Here is a 19,236-nt window from a genome sequence, read left to right as displayed (position 1 = left end):
CGAGCCGCTGTTTTGGCAACTCGGATGCGGACCCATTCACTACAATGGGGCCGCAAAAGATGCGGACAGCACTCCGTGTGCTGTCCGCATCCGTGGCTCCATTCCGCGGCCCCGCAAAAAAAATATAACATGTCCTATTCTTGTCCGCGCTTTGCATTTATATTGCTGGCGCCCGTTCTGTTCCACAAATTGCAGAAGGCAACATGGCGGGTTCCGTTTTTTGCGGATCAGCGCTTTGCGGACCGCAAATAAATGGAATGGTCGTGTGCATGAGGCCTAAGATGCATAAAAATGGCCCCTGATTAAAATACATATTTTTGTGGGAATTTTTGCCATTGATCCCCCTCTGGTATGTCACTGTTCACGTTGTGGGACGATTTGTGCACTTCTAGTTAGTATTTGGTGGCTTCAAATATGACCTGAAGGTTTTTAGTGAATGGGGCCCGCCGCAAACTTGCGGTTTGCTAACATTTGATCGCGTTTTTGCACAATCGTTCGCAAATAGTCCCGGCCGACGTTTGTCCATCACTACTGGTAATGTCACTGTCCGCAGCAGACACCGTCTATGGAAAAAGTACACTGTATGTCACAGATAAATTTTAGAAGCGCACACGTAACACTGCAGATGTGGCGCTGGTAATGTCACTGTCCGCAGCAGACACCATCTACGGAAAAAGCACTCTGTATATCGCATATATTTTTGGGATGCGCACAATTTACACAGGAGATTTGGCGCAGCTAATGTCACTGTCCGCAGCGGACGTCTACGGAAAAAGTACACTTGATGTCAGATATTTTTGGGATGCGCACAGTTTACACAGGAGATGTGGCACAGCTAATGTCACTGTTCGCAGCGGACACTACCTACGGAAAAAGGACACTATATGTCAAATATTTTTGGGATGCACACACTTTACACAGGAGATGTAGTGCAGCTAATGTCACTGTTCGCAGCAGACACCGTCTACAGAAAAAGTGCACTGGATGTCAGATATTTTTTGGATGTGCACACTTTACACAGGAGATGTAGCACAGCTAATGTCGCTGTCTGCAGCGGCCTAACTATTGTACGCTAGTTAACTCAGGATGTGTAAAAATAGATATAGCTGCCATGCACAATAATCCTTAGAAGTACTTTTGGGTCTGTAAAGTTTTAGCTATTTAGCGTAGGTTGCGCTAAAAATATAGATTGCTGCTGCCACACACTATAGTCCTTAAAAGGACTTTGGGGGTCTCTGAAAAGTTTTTGTGGTAATAATATTCTTAAATCACTCCCTACACTGTCTGCCCCTTCATCAGCATAGCTCTCCCTGACTAAGAATGAGCCGAACATGCGTCATCATTTGCTATATAATACCTGATGACACATTTCGGCCTAGCCAATCATTGTAAAGCAAATAGCCAACATGGCTACAGCATTACAGTGAGAGCAGTAGTTACCTGCACATTCAGTGGCTACGTAGCAGCCAAGAAACGTGCGGCGCAGAGATTCGAGCATTGCGCTCGAGCACATGCGGTATTCGGCCGAATACTGCCATGTGCCGAGCATCGAGATGCTCGAGCCGAACAGGTGTTTGGCCGAGCATGCTCGATCCTCACTAACGGCCATGGTTGTTTGGTTTAGTGGTTCCAAACATTATGACAGGTTCTCTATTTCCGACAGGTTCCCTATTTCTTATTTTAATAGCTATGGTAATTGCTACAGTATTGATCACAGCATTTTACAGAATTCAACTGAACTGAACACAAAGTTTAGCCTATTCTTTGATCACCACTTTATTCTACTTCCTCAATTTTATGTTGGTGCTTGTGATTCTGTTTCCTCATTTTTATACTCTGTGCATGAAACTGTTCACACTGCATAGTGACTAAGCACGCTTTCATCTGACTGAGATTAATTAGGGTGACTGTGTGGCTTCTTATCTTCTCTTACTCATCCAGTATCTGATTACATTGTGATATTGTATAACTTCACAGGATACTGGCAACTAGATCTTCACTCGCTCCTTTTGGCAAAGCAATTATTTTAATAACTGCTGAATAGAAAAGTGAGGTCATGATCCAGTATGGATGGGGGTCATAAACGTCTTAACAATCTTAGCTTCCAAATGCATTACTTAACCCGTTCGCTACCAGCATGTACGGCGCAGAAATACGGGACAGAAATCCCAGCGCAGTACAGGTATGGCGCGCTGATCGGGCGGGTGCAGGTGTACTGATAGCCAGACTTCTGCTGTATGCACCGGCATCGGTGAAAACACCTATGCTGGCGCATTAACCCTTGAACGATTCGCGATCAGCGCTGATCGCTGCACGTGCGGCATCCTCACAGGTGCCGGTGTCCACGGGGTCCCCATGCTGCTGTGACGGGGACCCCATGGCAGGGAAGGCAGCCTGATGCCTTCCTTAGGCATTGTGACTGCCTTCCAAGAGAGCCTGTGAGATCCAGCCCCCTGGATCTCACAGGCAAGCAGGGTATAAGCGTATTACAGTGGTAATACACTTACAGCCAATGCATTACAATACAGAAGTATTCTAATGCATTGTAAAGTCCCAGAGTTTAAAAAAATTAAGTTTAAAAAAATAAATGTAAGTTTCAAGTAAAAAAAAAAAAGAAAGTCCTTTTCCCAAAATAAAGTAAAAAAATAAAAATAAAAAAATAATTGTAAAAAAATAGGGAAAAAAATAAATAAAAATAGTAGACATATTAGGTATCTCCGATTCCGTATTGACCAGCTCTATGAAAATATCACATGACCTAACCTCCTTTTTTTTTTTTAAAAAAAAGCTATTTTTTGTCACCTTCAAATCACAAAAAGTGCAATAGCAAGCGATCAAAAAGTCATATGCACCATAAAATAGTACCGATCAAACCGACATCTCATCCCGCAAAAAATAAAAGATAGTTGCCCAAAAAAAAACCAAAAAAAAACACTATGGCTTTCAGAATATGGAGACACTAAAAAAATCTTTTTTTTTTTTCAAAAATGCTTTATTATGTAAAACTGAAACAAACAACCGAAAAAAGTAGTAATTTTTGGTATTTTCGCATCCGTAACAACCTTCTCTATTAAAATAGCACATGATATAACCTGTCAGATGAACAGTGTAAATAACAAAAAATAAAAACGGTGCCAAAACAGCTATATTTTTGTTACCTTGCCTCACAAAAAGTGTAATATAGAGCAACCAAATATCATACATACCCTAAAATAGTACCAACAAAACTGCCACCTTATCCCGTATTTTCCAAAATGGGGTCATCTTTTTGGAGTTCTACTCTAGAGGTGCATCAGGGGTTTTTCAAATGTGACATGGCAGCTTAAAATTATCCCAGCGAAATCTGCTTTCCAAAAACCATATGGTGTTCTTTTAATTCTGCGCAATGCCGTCTGCCCGTACAGCAGTTTATGACCACGTATGGGGTGTTTCTGTAAACTACAGAATCAGGGCAATAAATATTGAGTTTTGTTTGGCTGTTAACCCTAACTTTGTTAGTGGAAAAAAATTGATAAAAATGGAAAATCTACCAAAAAAGTTAAAATTTGAAATTTCATCTCCATTTTCCATTAATTCTTGTGGAACACCTAAAGGGTTAACAAAGTTTGCAAAATCCATTTTTAATACCTTGAAGGGTGTAGTTTTTAAAATGGGGTCATTTTTGGGTGGTTTCTATTATGTAAGCCTCACAAAGTGACTTTAGACCTAAACTGGTCCTTAAAAAGTGGGTTTAAGAGATTTTCTGAAAAATTTCAAGATTTGCTTCTAAACTTCTAACGTTCCCAAAAAATAAAATGGCATTCACAAAATTATCAAAACATGAAGTAGACATATGGGGAATGTAAAGTAGTAACTATTTTCTGGAGTTATTACTATCTACTGTATTATAAAAGTAGAGAAATTGACATTTGTAAATTTTCTAATATTTCTAAATGTTTGGTAATTTTTTTTTATAAATACCATCTCAGAATGGCCTGGATAAGTAAAAGTGTTTTAAAGTTATTACCACATAAAGTGACATATGTCAGATTTGCAAAAATCGGCCTGGGATTTAACCGCCTCCGGACCGCCTAACGCAGATGTGCGGTCCGGAGGCGGCAGCCCTGCGCACGACGACGCATATACGCGTCATCTCGCGAGGGCCGGGATTTCCTGTGAACGCAGGCGCGCGTGCTCACAGGAACGGAAGGTAAGCGAGTGGATCTCCAGCCTGCCAGCGGCGATCGCTCACTGGCAGGCTGGAGATCTGATTTTTTTAACCCCTAACAGGTATATTAGACGCTGTTTTGATAACAGCGTCTAATATACCTGCTACCTGGTCCTCTGGTGGTCCCTTTTGTTAGGATCGACCACCAGAGGACACAGGTAGGTCAGTAAAGTCGCACCAAACACCACACTACACTACACCCCCCCGTCACTTATTAACCCCTTATTAACCCCTGATCACCCATGATCACCCCATATAAACTCCCTGATCACCCCCCTGTCATTGATCACCCCACTGTCATTGATCACCCCCCTGTCAGGCTCCGTTCAGACGTCCGTATGATTTTTACGGATCCACGGATACATGGATCGGATCCGCAAAACACATGCGGACGTCTGAATGGAGCCTTACAGGGGGGTGATCAATGACAGGCGGGTGATCACCCATATACACTCCCTGATCACCCCCTGTCATTGATCACCCCCTGTAAGGCTCCATTCAGACGTCCGCATGTGTTTTGCGGATCCGATCCATGTATCCATGTATCCGTAAAAATCATACGGACGTCTGAATGGAGCCTTACAGGGGGGTGATCACCCATATACACTCCCTGATCACCCCCTGTCATTGATCACCCCCCTGTAAGGCTCCGTTCAGACGTCCGTATGATTTTTACGGATCCATGGATACATGGATCGGATCCGCAAAACACATGCGGACGTCTGAATGGAGCCTTACAGGGGGGTGATCAATGACAGGCGGGTGATCACCCAAATACACTCCCTGATCACCCCCTGTCATTGAGCACCCTCCTGTCATTGATCACCCCCCTGTAAGGCTCCATTCAGACGTCCGCATGTGTTTTGCGGATCCGATCCATGTATCCATGGATTCGTAAAAATCATACGGACGTCTGAATGGAGCCTTACAGGGGGGGTCACCAATGACAGGGGGGTGATCACCCTGATCACCCCCTGTCATTGATCACCCCCCTGTAAGGCTCCATTCAGACGTCCGCATGTGTTTTGCGGATCCGATCCATGTATCCATGGATCCGTAAAAATCATACGGACGTCTGAATGGAGCCTTACAGGGGGGGTGATCAATGACAGGGGGGTGATCACCCATATACACTCCCTGATCACCCCCTGTCAATGATCACCCCCCTGTAAGGTTCCATTCAGACGTCCGCATGTGTTTTACGGATCCGATCCATGGATCCGTAAAAATCATACGGACGTCTGAATGGAGCCTTACCAGGGGGGTGATCAATGACAGGGGGGTGATCAGGGAGTCTATATGGGTGATCACCCCCCTGTCATTGATCACCCCCCTGTCATTGATCACCCCCCTGTCATTGATCACCCCCCTGTCAGGCTCCGTTCAGACATTTTTTGGGCCCAAGTTAGCGGAAATATATATATTTTTTGTTTGTTTTTTCTTACAAAGTCTCATATTCCACTAACTTGTGTCAAAAAATAAAATCTCACATGAACTCACCATACCCCTCACGGAATCCAAATGCGTAAACATTTTTAGACATTTATATTCCAGACTTCTTCTTTTGCTTTACGGCCCCTAAAAAGCCAGGGCAGTATAAATACCCCACATGTGAACCCATTTCGGAAAGAAGACACCCCAAGGTATTCCGTGAGGGGCATATTGAGTCCATGAAAGATTGAAATTTTTGTCCTAAGTTAGCGGAAAGTGAGACTTTGTGAGAAAAAAACAAATTTCCGCTAAAACAATCAATTTCCGCTAACTTATGCAAAAAAAATAAACATTTCTTTGAACTCGCCATGCCCCTCATTGAATACCTTGGGGTGTCTTCTTTCCAAAGTGGGGTCACATGTGGGGTATTTATACTGCCCTGGCTTTTAAGGGGCCGGAAAGTGTGAGAAGAAGTCTGGGATCCAAATGTCTAAAAATGCCCTCCTAAAAGGAATTTGGGCACCTTTGCGCATCTAGGCTGCAAAAAAGTGTCACACATCTGGTATCGCCGTACTCAGGAGAAGTTGGGCAATGTGTTTTGGGGTGTCATTTTACATATACCCATGCTGGGTGAGATAAATATCTTGGTCAAATGCCAACTTTGTATAAAAAAATGGGAAAAGTTGTCTTTTGCCGAGATAGTTCTCTCACCCAGCATGGGTATATGTAAAATGACACCCCAAAACACATTCCCCAACTTCTCCTGAGTACGGCGATACCAGATGTGTGACACTTTTTTGCAGCCAAGGTGGGCAAAGGGGCACATATTCCAAAGAGCACCTTTCGGATTTCACAGGCCATTTTTTACAGATTTTGATTGCAAGGTACTTCTCACACATTTGGGCCCCTAAATTGCCAGGGCAGCATAACTACGCCACAAGTGACCCCATTTTGGAAAGAGGACACCCCAAGGTATTCCGTGAGGGGCACGGCGAGTTCCTAAAATTTTTTCTTTTTTGTCACAAGTTAGCGGAAAATGATGATTTTTCTTTTTTTTTCTTTTTTCCTTACAAAGTCTCATATTCCACTAACTTGCGACAAAAAATAAAAAATTCTAGGAACTCGCCATGCCCCTCACGGAATACCTTGGGGTGTCTTCTTTCCAAAATGGGGTCACTTGTGGCGTAGTTATACTGCCCTGGCAATTTAGGGGCCCAAATGTGTGAGAAGAACTTTGCAATCAAAATGTGTAAAAAATGGCCTGCGAAATCCGAAAGGTGCACTTTGGAATATGTGCCCCTTTGCCCACCTTGGCTGCAAAAAAGTGTCACACATCTGGTATCACCGTACTCAGGAGAAGTTGGGCAATGTGTTTTGGGGTGTCATTTTACATATACCCATGCTGGGTGAGAAAAATATCTTGGTCAAATGCCAACTTTGTATAAAAAAATTGGAAAAGTTGTCTTTTGCCAAGATATTTATCTCACACAGCATGGGTATATGTAAAATGACACCCCAAAACACATTCCCCAACTTCTCCTGAGTACGGCGATACCAGATGTGTGACACTTTTTTGCAGCCAAGGTGGGCAAAGGGGCACATATTCCAAAGTGCACCTTTCGGATTTCACAGGCCATTTTTTACACATTTTGATTGCAAAGTACTTCTCACACATTTGGGCCCCTAAATTGCCAGGGCAGTATAACTACGCCACAAGTGACCCCATTTTGGAAAGAAGACACCCCAAGGTATTCCGTGAGGGGCATGGCGAGTTCCTAGAATTTTTTATTTTTTGTCGCAAGTTAGCGGAATATGAGACTTCGTAAGAAAAATTTTTTTTAATAAAATCATCATTTTCCGCTAACTTGTGACAAAAAATAAAAAGTTCTATGAACTCACTATGCCCATCAGCGAATACCTTAGGGTGTCTACTTTCCGAAATGGGGTCATTTGTGGGGTTTTTCTACTGTCTGGGCATTGTAGAACCTCAGGAAACATGACAGGTGCTCAGAAAGTCAGAGCTGCTTCAAAAAGCAGAAATTCACATTTTTGTACCATAGTTTGTAAACGCTATAACTTTTACCCAAACCATTTTTTTTTTTTGCCCAAACATTCTTTTTTTATCAAAGACATGTAGAACAATAAATTTAGCGAAACATTTATATATGGATGTCGTTTTTTTTTTACAAAATTTTACAGCTGAAATTGAAATTTCGATTAATAACAAAAAAAGTAAAAATGTCAGCAGCAATGAAATACCACCAAATTAAAGCTCTATTAGTGAGAAGAAAAGGAGGTAAAATTCATTTGGGTGGTAAGTTGCATGACCGAGCGATAAACGGTGAAAGTAGTGTAGTGCCGAAGTGTAAAAAGTGGCCTGGTCATGAAGGGGGTTCAAGCTAGCGGGGCTGAAGTGGTTAAGGTGAAAAGTGGCTCGGTAGTGAAGGGGTTAATAGCAATGCTTTTGTTGTTTGCTCATAGACATATTTAAGAAATGTCATACTAATCAAGAATGAACACAAGTATTGTTAGACTGATAACTGGACAATGGCCTGACACAATACAATATTACATCATTGTCAGCTAGTTGCCAGCACTCCGTCAAGATGGATAAATTAATAAGCGGACGGCATTACTAAGATTTAGAATGACTTCACTAGAAATATAAATTGAAAAAGGTTGTCATGTATCCTGCTTTGTTGTGTTTTCAATCAGTAACAGTGTTTTTTAAACAGAAAACTATGCAACAAAGTAGAAAGACATTATTCACTGTAGCAGTATGGCTTCCATTTCTAACAGAGTCATGACCTATGTGGCAGATCTATTTTCCAAAGACCCATATGGATACTGATGGACCCCACTGAATTCAACGTTGACATTAGAAGCTTTCTTCTGGCACGAATAGCTCTGCAAACTACCCTAAGTTTGACATCATAAAACAACAAATCAGACAAATGATGCAAATAATGCATACTTAGCGCAAAGATACAACTTGAATATGTAAAAAAATATATATATAGTATTTGACATAAGTAACATATTGTATTTATTTATTTTACTCACTTATATAGCAGCAACATATTCTGCAGCACTTTACAGAGATTATCATCACTCACTGTCCCCAATGGCACTCACAATACAAGTTGCCTATCAGTATGTCTTTTGGAGTGCGGGAGGAAACCCCCGCAAACACAGGGAGAACATACAAACTCCTTGGTTGGATTCAAACCCCTACCTCAGCACCACAAGGCAGGAGTGCTGCTCATCTATAGGGATTTCAGGTATTGCATTTGCAAATGGTTCTGTAAGCCAGGGGAGCCCACAGTCTATCCTCACTACATACGACTTCTCTCCTCAATGATCTGGTAATATGGTCCTGGATCACTCTAATTATAGAGAGAACTGTGCAGTCATAGTTACAGCTACACAGTCCTCTCTATCCTCTTGGTGGACTCAGCTTGATAATTAGTGCTGGAAGGAAACAGAAATTTACAACTAGATCAATGCTGGAGCCTGGTGAGGTGAGTAAACACTAGAACCCAGGTATGAATCATTAACCCTTCTATTGCCTTCCAAAAAGAACCCGATATTAACCAGTTCATTTTCCTAGAACATGGGGGATACTGAAATTATTCCCTTCACTGCCTTAGCCAACCAGTTATAATAACATTCTACTTTGTCTTAGACCATCAGGGATAATAACATTAAGCTTTTTACTGTCTAAGACTACCAGGGCTGTTTACATGGATTCCTTCACTGTTTGAAACCACTAGAGACACTGATAATAAAACCCTCACTGCCCTAAACTGCCAGGTATACTGATGTTGATCGCTTCACTGCTATAGACTACAAGGCATTTTTACATTAAACCCATTCACTGTCCTAGATCACCAGAGATTCTGATATTTTACCTCTGTATTTCCCTAGATTCCCATTGGGAATATTGAAAAAGATAAGCTGGCACTAATACCTGTATTGTCATAAACCATGAGGCATACAGACATTACACCCTTCTTTGTTTTATACCACCGGGGATATGGATATTAACCCACTCACTGCCCTACATCAGACAGTAACCTTTACTGCACTATACCTGCATGCGGTTTATTTCCACTGTATTTGCCTGAATGCTATTTGGCATTAAATATCTGGCTACTTTATATGTAATTATTAGGGTAATATAATTTATTATATAATGTATTTGATCTGCTTCTGTATTGCTTGAGTTAAGGGGTAAAATGCCAATGTGCCAAACTTTCTTGCACATTAGCTATATAAACAGGTCCTTCTAAAAAAATTAGCCTATTGTGATAAAGTTTATTATTTTCTGTAATGTACTGATAAACATTAGACTTTCATATATTTTAGATTCATTGCACACAAACTGAAGTAGTTCAAGCCTTTTATTGTTTTAATATTGATGATTTTGGCATACAGCTCATGAAAACCCCAAATTCCTATCTAAAAAAATTAGCATATCATGAAAAGGTTCTCTAAACGAGCTATTAACCTAATCATCTGAATTAACTAATTAACTCTAAACACCTGCAAAAGATTCCTGAGGCTTTTAAAAACTCCCAGCCTGGGTCATTACTCAAAACCGCAATCATGGGTAAGACTGCCGACCTGACTGCTGTCCAGAAGGCCATCATTGACACCCTCAAGCAAGAGGGTAAGACACAGAAATAAATTTCTGAACGAATAGGCTGTTCCCAGAGTGCTGTATCAAGGCACCTCAGTGGGAAGTCTGTGGGAAGGAAAAAGTGTGGCAGAAAACGCTGCACAACGAGAAGAGGTGACCGGACCCTGAGGAAGATTGTGGAGAAGGACCGATTCCAGACCTTGGGGGACCTGCGGAAGCAGTGGACTGAGTCTGGAGTAGAAACATCCAGAGCCACCGTGTACAGGCATGTGCAGGAAATGGGCTACAGATGCCGCATTCCCCAGGTCAAGCCACTTTTGAACCAGAAACAGCGGCAGAAGCGCCTGACCTGGGCTACAGAGAAGCAGCACTGGACTGTTGCTCAGTGGTCCAAAGTACTTTTTTCGGATGAAAGCAAATTTTGCATGTCATTCGGAAATCAAGGTGCCAGAGTCTGGAGGAAGACTGGGGAGAGGGAAATGCCAAAATGCCTGAAGTCCAGTGTCAAGTACCCACAGTCAGTGATGGTTTGGGGTGCCATGTCAGCTGCTGGTGTTGGTCGACTGTGTTTTATCAAGGGCAGGGTCAATGCAGCTAGCTATCAGGAGATTTTGGAGCACTTCATGCTTCCATCTGCTGAAAAGCTTTATGGAGATGAAGATTTCATTTTTCAGCACGACCTGGCACCTGCTCACAGTGCCAAAACCACTGGTAAATGGTTTACTGACCAAGGTATTACTGTGCTCAATTGGCCTGCCAACTCTCCTGACCTGAACCCCATAGATAATCTGTGGGATATTGGGAAGAGAAAGTTGAGAGACGCAAGACCCAACACTCTGGATGAGCTTAAGGCCGCTATCGAAGCATCCTGGGCCTCCATAACACCTCAGCAGTGCCACAGGCTGATTGCCTCCATGCCACGCCGCATTGAAGCAGTCATTTCTGCAAAAGGATTCCCGACCAAGTATTGAGTGCATAACTGAACATAATTATTTGAAGGTTGACTTTTTTTGTATTAAAAACACTTTTCTTTTATTGGTCGAATGAAATATGCTAATATTTTTAGATAGGAATTTTGGGTTTTCATGAGCTGTATGCCAAAATCATCAATATTAAAACAATAAAAGGTTTGAACTACTTCAGTTGTGTGTAATGAATCAAAAATATATGAAAGTCTAATGTTTATCAGTACTTTACAGAAAATAATGAACTTTATCACAATATGCTAATTTTTTTAGAAGGACCTGTAAATACCTAGAGGGAGCAGTGCCATAGATGTGTGTTCCACAGGCCTTGAAAAGAAGTTGATCAGGGGAATGAAAGCACAAGCTGATCTTTTTCACCAGGACTTATTAGTCTTTAGCTATGCCCCTGTTTGATATAATGCAAAATATACAGTAATATGTGGATAAGCATTAACTTTTAGGTATTATTAAATATATGCAATTATTATGATTACCAGCTGTATGCTTGGACCAATATGTTAAGGTTTTAAGACTATTTAACTTTTGTACTTGGGTTTGATCTTGACATTGGAGAAAAGTGGAAAGTATTTATTTTTCTGATATGAATCAATGAAAAAAATATGTGGCATACCATGGAAGTATTTAGCATATGTCCAGAATACATGCGAAGGTTAGAGAAAACAATCCCTCATTCCACTGAAAAGTTAAGGGCAAAGGAACGTATATTGTTGTATTATTTTCATATAACACTGTGTGTAGCTCATATGATATATATGCAGGTACAGAAAATCAGGCAGAAATGTGTTTAAAGTAGCATTTGAGCAGTTGAGATTGTTATTGTGGTTGGTAGAGGTGAAAATATTAATCTTTACAACAAAATGAACCTGCTGCATCATATCATGATTTAATAAATCTCCATTATGTACAGATTCTCAAAATCCTTTCCTTCGATTAAATAGGACCTTAACTGTATTGATTTTTAGTCTGTCTCATTTCTTTTGAACATAAAATATTAATCAACCAGAAACTTATTTCCATGTATAGGTCTGTATGTACTATTGATACTATTGGCAAGAACTAGACCATGAGTCAGGTGAGATAATTCATATTTGAGAGAGAAATGTGAATTAAATGTTTAATTGACCAAAATGCTGAAATGATGTATTTTCTACAGATTGCAATGTTCACTCTTAGGCCTCTTTCACACTTGCGTTGTCCGGATCCGGCGTGTACTCCACTTGCCGGAATTACACGCCGGATCCGGAAAAACGCAAGTGAACTGAAAGCATTTGAAGACGGATCCGTCTTCAAAATGCGTTCAGTGTTACTATGGCAGCCAGGACTTTAATAGCCATAGTAGTAGTGGGGAGCGGGGGAGCGGTATACTTAGTGCGGCTCCCGGGGGCGCTCCAGAATGACATCAGAGCGCCCCATGCGCATGGATGACGTGCCATGCGATCACGTCATCCAGCGCCCTGGGAGCCGCACGGATGGTAAGTATACTGCTCCCCCGCTCCCCACTACACTTTACCATGGCTGCCAGGACTTAAGCGTCCCGGCAGCCATGGTAACCATTCAGAAAAAGCTAAACGTCGGATCCGGCAATGCGCCGAAACGACGTTTAGCTTAAGGCTGGATCCGGATCAATGCCTTTCAATGGGCATTAATTCCGGATCCGGCCTTGCTGCAAGTGTTCAGGATTTTTGGCCGGAGCAAAAAGTGTAGCATGCTGCGGTATTTTCTCCGGCCACAAAACGTTCCGGTCCTGAACTGAAGACATCCTGAACGGATTTCTCTCCGTTCAGAATGCCTTAGGATAAAACTCAGGATCTGACGACAGAACTCTATGCCGGAAGAAAAGAACGCAGGTGTGAAAGAGCCCTTAGAGATGGTTTTTATAACAGAAATTGTAAGTAAATAGAAAAAAAAAACATTACAGTAAATATTATAGATTAATGTATATTTTTAATCGTTTGTCAGAAACAAATTAGACAGACTGCTTTCCAAATTTGGTTACCAACTCACCGTCATTACATGATATTTGCTGTAAAAATGTGTAGCGCTACTTTGATATTACGACAATTGGTGTGGAACCAGTGTGTTGACCAACAGATTGGGCTTTTGGCTAATCCTAAGGGAGTTATCCTGGTAGTACCCTAGTATACCTTTAACCCCTATACAGGTATTTTGACTTCACTGCAGAGGAGCCACATCCTCCTGGTGTAGTAGTATTTGTGTGGTTAGTAGCTGATCTACAGGGGTCTGGGGCACCAGTGCAGGATATGGTCAGGGCTGTTTGAGGGCATGCAATATGATAAACAATCCAAGGTCAAGTCAGGCTGCAGAAGTTCACAGTATAGTAAACAGGTAGAGATCAGTACACAGGCAGACAACAGAAACAGCACAACTAGCAAGAACTATCAAGCAAAAGAGCCCAATTGCTTAGTTACCTTCTCATAGGTTAAGGTACTTGAAGTACCCCAGGACTGCCAGCCATTGACTGACCATGGCAGAGACCAGATCTCCTTGCGTCATGTAACCATTTGTCATGATATTAGGGGAGCCATCACCGACATGGCCAGTGATTGCCTGGAGGATGTCAAACTGGATATTTACTAGGAGAAAGCCCAATGGAGCATCTCAGCCCTGGAGGAGAAGGAGTGCGGAACCAGAGCCTTGAAGCAGGTAAGTAATCTTCCAGGTTCAGCCAAACCCCACGTTCCATTCTTGTACAACCCTTATAATAACCTTTTAACCAACTACAATGCCCCATCCAAAAGTACTATTAACAGTGCCTCCATGAAATCCTAAGTGGAGCATGTGCCATAGCCGTGGCTTAGGTTCACAACAGGCAGACATTTAACACTTCAGATGCCGTGGTTGAACTTGGTCAACGGCAACTGAGCACGTGTATTACCAGAAGCACGCGCTTCTGAGTATTCTCCGGCTCCCCCGTGTGGTGATAGGAGGAGCTGGAGCTTGTATGCAGCAATTCATGTTATTCTCTATGACAGGAAGTTGCTGCATAGTGTTTCCTATGGAGCCCTTGTCTGTAGCAGGGCTCTACAGGAAACTAGTACATTTCTCATAGACTCCAATGCTAATGCATTGGAGTCTATGAGAATAGCAATCTAATGATTGCTTGTTGCAGTTACTTATGGGAACTATAAAAAAGTGTAAATAAATAAAATAATGTTTTTAAAAATAAAAATATATATAAAAATTCAACTTTCAAACCTAAAAAAAAAATATAAATCATCGGTATTGCCACATGCAAAAATGCCCATACTACAGAAATATAAAAATATCTTCCCCATATGGCAAACAGCGAAACAGAAAAAAAGGGTCAAAATGGCTAATTTGCCATTTTTGTTCACATCATTTCCCCCCCAAAAAAAATATTAAAAAGTCATATACACCCCAGAATGGTATCAATGAAAAGTACAGATCACCCTGCAAAAAATGAATGCACACACAGCTCCGTAAACAATAATCAGCAAGCTGGAGTGCAAGGGGCTGGACTTAAATAGGGAAGTACCAGGTGTGGGGAATCAAGGGTGATGAGCAAGGCTTGGCAAGACTGAGGTTAAATAATAGGCTTTAGGAAGGAATGTCCAGAGAGGACGGTAGCCTAGTAAGCAGGGCTACCGTCTGGGATGTGGCTGGTCACGGGTTTGAATCCTGACAGTACTCCCCCCTTCCAAGGTGACCTCTGGGCACCGCAGGGGCAGGCTTACCGGGGTCCCGTTGGTGGAACTCTTTTACCCATCTGGGGGCGTGGACATTTTCTTCTGGCTCCCAGGAGTTATCCTCGGGAGGGTAACCCTCCCACCCAAATAGGTATTGTAGTCTTCGCCGGTGGAACCTGGAGTCGAGGATCTTTGCAACAGCGTATTCTTCTTCACCCTGTACCCTCACGGGTGGTGGAGGGGGCGAGTGGCGGCCTGTGAAGGTGTTCTCCACGTTTGGCTTGAGGAGTGAGCAATGGAAGATGGGGTGCACCCTAATAGAGTCCGGAAGGTCGAGCCGGAACGTGACCTAGTTGATTTGTGCGGTGATCCGGAATGGACCCATGTATCTTTGGGCCAACTTTTTGGAGGGGACCTTCAAACTGAGGTTTCTGGTGGACAGCCACACCTTGTCTCCTACATGGAAGCCCAGGGTGGGTTTGCGACGTCTGTCTGCTCCCTGTTTAAAGCGCCTCTGGACAAGCTGAAGGTTGTCTATAATGTTCTTTTGTGCTTCCTTTAGGGTTGTTAGGTGTTCGGCCACTGCTGGGAGGGTGGATGCGATGGGTAGGTGGGGAATGAACACCAGGTGCAAGCCTGCGTTAGCAAAGAAGGGGCTGTGCTTGGTTGAGCTTTGCTCAGCATTGTAGGCGAACTCGGCCGTGGGGAGATGGTCAAACCAGTCATCCTGCAGGTGGGAGCTGAAACAACGTAGGTACTGCTCTAGGGTCTGATTAGTTCTCTCCGTCTGCCCGTTTGACTGAGGGTGGAAAGCGGAGGACAGGTTCACTTTTACCCCGAGCGCCAGACAGAAGTACTTCCAGAACTTTGAGGCAAATTGTACGCCTCGGTCGGAGACCACGTCGTCCGGGATCCCATGCAGCCTGAAGACCTCTCTGAGAATAAGATCGGCCGTCTGTTTAGTGGTGGGTAGGCCTTTGTAGGGGATGAAATGGGCCATCTTGGTGAGACGGTTGACCACGACCAGGATGGTGTTCATCCCTTTTGAAGGAGGAAGGTCTACCACAAAGTCCATAGAGATCGAGCCCCAGGGGCGGGAGGGAATCGGGAGGGGTTTTAATAGACCCACAGGAGAGGATCGAGGAGTCTTATTGCGGGCACAGACCGTGCACGAGGAGATGTACCTCTTGATGTCCTTCTTGTATGTTGGCCACCAGAAGGAGCGGGAGAGAAGCTCCTGGGTCTTTCTTGTGCCAAAATGGCCGGCCAGCTTGGAGTCATGATTGAGTTTGAGCACTTTGAGCCGTGTGATTTCTGGTACATATAGTTGTAGGTCCTGATGAAACCAATTACCGTTCTTAAACGTAAGGCTGACATTCTCTGTGGGGTGGGCGAGGAAGGGGTCATTTTCGTATCCTTCTTTGATTGTGCCCAGGAGTTCTTTAGAGTAGGTGGCCCCTACGACCCTTCTCTTCGGTAGGATGTCATTTTGGCCCTTGTTACTCTGTGAGGGCTCAGAAAACATTCTGGAGAGGGTGTCAGCCTTGCTGTTTTTTGATCCGGGGCGATAGGTAATGAGAAAGTTGAAGCGGCAAAAGAATAGGCTCCATCTGGCCTGTCTGGCTGAGAGTCTCTTAGCGCTGCGGATGAACTCGAGGTTCTTGTAGTCAGTTAGTACGATTATGGGGTTGGTGGCTCCCTCCAAGCAGGTGTCTCCACTCGGAGAAGGCATCCTTGATAGCCAGTAGTTCTTTGTTCTCTTGCGGGAGAAATATGCGCACGGGTGTAATAGCATCCTCTCCCCTGTCCGTTGTGACAAAACTGCCCCCACTTCGACTGTAAATGGCAGCTCGGGTTCGAGTGGATTAGGATTGGAGCAGAAGTGAAGAGGAGTTTCAACTTGGTGAAGGCCTCCTGGGCCTCGGGTGTCCAGGAGAAGGGGACTGCCTTCTTGGTGAGTTGGGTGATTGGTGCTATGACCTTGGAGAAGTTCCGGATAAACTTCTGATAGAAGTTGGCGAAGCCAATGAATCTTTGTATCTCCTTCTCGTTTCTCGGAACGGGCCAGTTCAACACAGCTTGGACCTTCCTCGGGTCCATATTTAGGCCCTCTGGGGAGATGATGTATCCGAGGAACTGAGTAGTGGTTCGCTCAAACTCGCATTTCTCTAGCTTGATATAGAGAGAGTTCTGTCAGAGTCTCTGCAGTACCCTGCAGACGTGTTCGCCGTGATGTTCGAGGTCTTCAGAGAAGATCAAGATGTTGTCCAGGTAAATGACTACAAACAGATCCAGCATGTCCCTGAGGACGTTGTTAATGAAGTGCTGGAAGGTGGCGGGAGCATTGCAGAATCCGAAAGGCATGACCAGGTACTCAAAATGACCATAACGCGTCCAGAAGGCGGTCTTCCATTCGTCCCCAGGGCGGATTCGGACAAGGTTGTAGGCTCCTCAAAGGTCGAGTTTAGTGAAGATCTTTGCTGCCCGGAGTCTCCCCAGGAGTTCTGAAATCAGTGGGAGCGGGTACTGTTTTTTTACGGTTATGTCGTTAAGCTTTCTGTAGTCTATGCAGGGACGCAGGGAGGAGTCTTTTTTCTCTACGAAGAAAAAGGGAGCTCCCGCGGGGGAGGTAGAGGGTCGGATGAACACCTTCCTCAGGTCTTCGTCCAGGTACTCTTTCAGAGCCTTGAATTCAGGCTCTGAGAGGGGGTAGATACTGCCAAAAGGGTATTTCGGCCCCGGGCAACAGTTCTATAGGGCAGTCGTAGGGTCAGGGTGGTGGCAGCTTGTCTGCGTTTTTTTTTTGTCGCTGACATCCTGGAACTCGCGGTATTGAGGGGGTAGCAGATCCTTGACAGATAAGTTTGAGATGGTGGTGTCTTTGGGTGGAAGGACGTGTTTGTGGGAGCAATTTAGCGAGCAGAACTCGGACAGGAATCGTATGCAGCGGGTTTCCCAGTCCACCGAGTGGTTGTGGGTGGCCAACCATGGGATGCCCAAGATCACCGGGAACTTCGGGGAGTCGATCAGTGAGAAGTGGATCTTTTTGCGGTGATCGGGTTCTATGAGGAGTTGTAGTTCGGTGGTCTCGTGAGTGACCGGCCCCGAGGAGAGTGGGGATCCGTTGACGGTTTCCAGGTCAACGGGGGCTGCCTTGATTGTCAGTGGAATGTTATTTTCGCGGGCGAAGGTTAGGTCCATGAAGTTGCCTCCCGCCCCGGAGACTAACATCGCTGAACAGGGGAGTTGTCGCCCCTCAATGTTGATGAGGATGGGGACGATGAAGTGGGATCCAAGAGCCGCCGTGTTGTTATTTTCAGGGGCTGCTGGCGGGGTTGGAGTCTGTGGTTGCTCCTTTAGTTCAGTGACGGCAATAGTCTTTCGGATCTTATGAGGACACAGTAGAGGCAAAGGTTTTCGGACAGCCATCTCTCCTTCTCAGCTGTGTATAGAGACCTACGTAGAGCGTCGACCTGCATAGGTTCAGTTGCTGACTGGGTGTCGTGCTGGGCGGTGGAAGAGAAGGAGTAAGTGGGTCTGTGGTCCGAGGACCAGAGTCTCTTTCTTCCTCTCGGAGAGTCTCTGATCTATCCGGATGCATAACTGAATGAAGTCATCCAGATCGTCTGGGACCTCAACTCTGGCGAGTTTGTACTTTATTAATTCGGACAGGCCTCGCCGGAATTGGCTCCTCTGTGCCGCTGGGTTCCAGGTGGTGTCCGTGACCCAACAGCGAAACTCAGCGGTGTATTCGTCGATGGAGCGTCTCCCTTGCCGCAGACTATGTAGTCTCGGCTGTCGCACAGCGGTTGGGGTCGTCGAAGACTTGGCTCATGGCGGTGATAAAGTTGTTTAGGTTGTCCAGGATCTGACTGTTAGTCTCCACGTATGGTGATGCCCATGCTAATGCTTCATCCGTCAGGAGATTGACCATGAATAGCACCTTCTTTTTCTCGGTGCTGAAGGGGGCCGAGTACATCTGAAAATAGATGCGGCATTGGTTTAGAAACCCCCGATACTGGCGTCTGTCGCCGCCGAATCTTGATGGGAGTGGCATGTGGGTGTCTGCGGCCGCGCTGCGGACGTACAGGAGTTGCCTCTGTAGTTCAATAGTCTCGCTCTGTTGGCTTTGGACTACGCCTTGGAGCTGGGCAAATTTCTCCTGATATGTAGTACCAAAATCTTGAAGTTCGGAGACCTGCTTACGCAGAGTGGCCATTGCGGACTCCATAGTGTGGCTGATTATTCTGTAACAGTCCTACAGGCTCACCTGAGTCAGAGGACAGCTGGCTGGAGGTAGGA

This window comes from Bufo gargarizans, chromosome 1, assembly GCF_014858855.1.
Source record: "Bufo gargarizans isolate SCDJY-AF-19 chromosome 1, ASM1485885v1, whole genome shotgun sequence".
NCBI lineage: Eukaryota > Metazoa > Chordata > Amphibia > Anura > Bufonidae > Bufo > Bufo gargarizans.
The sequence above is the reverse complement of the archived record's forward strand: the minus strand, read 5'-3'. Positions refer to the sequence as shown.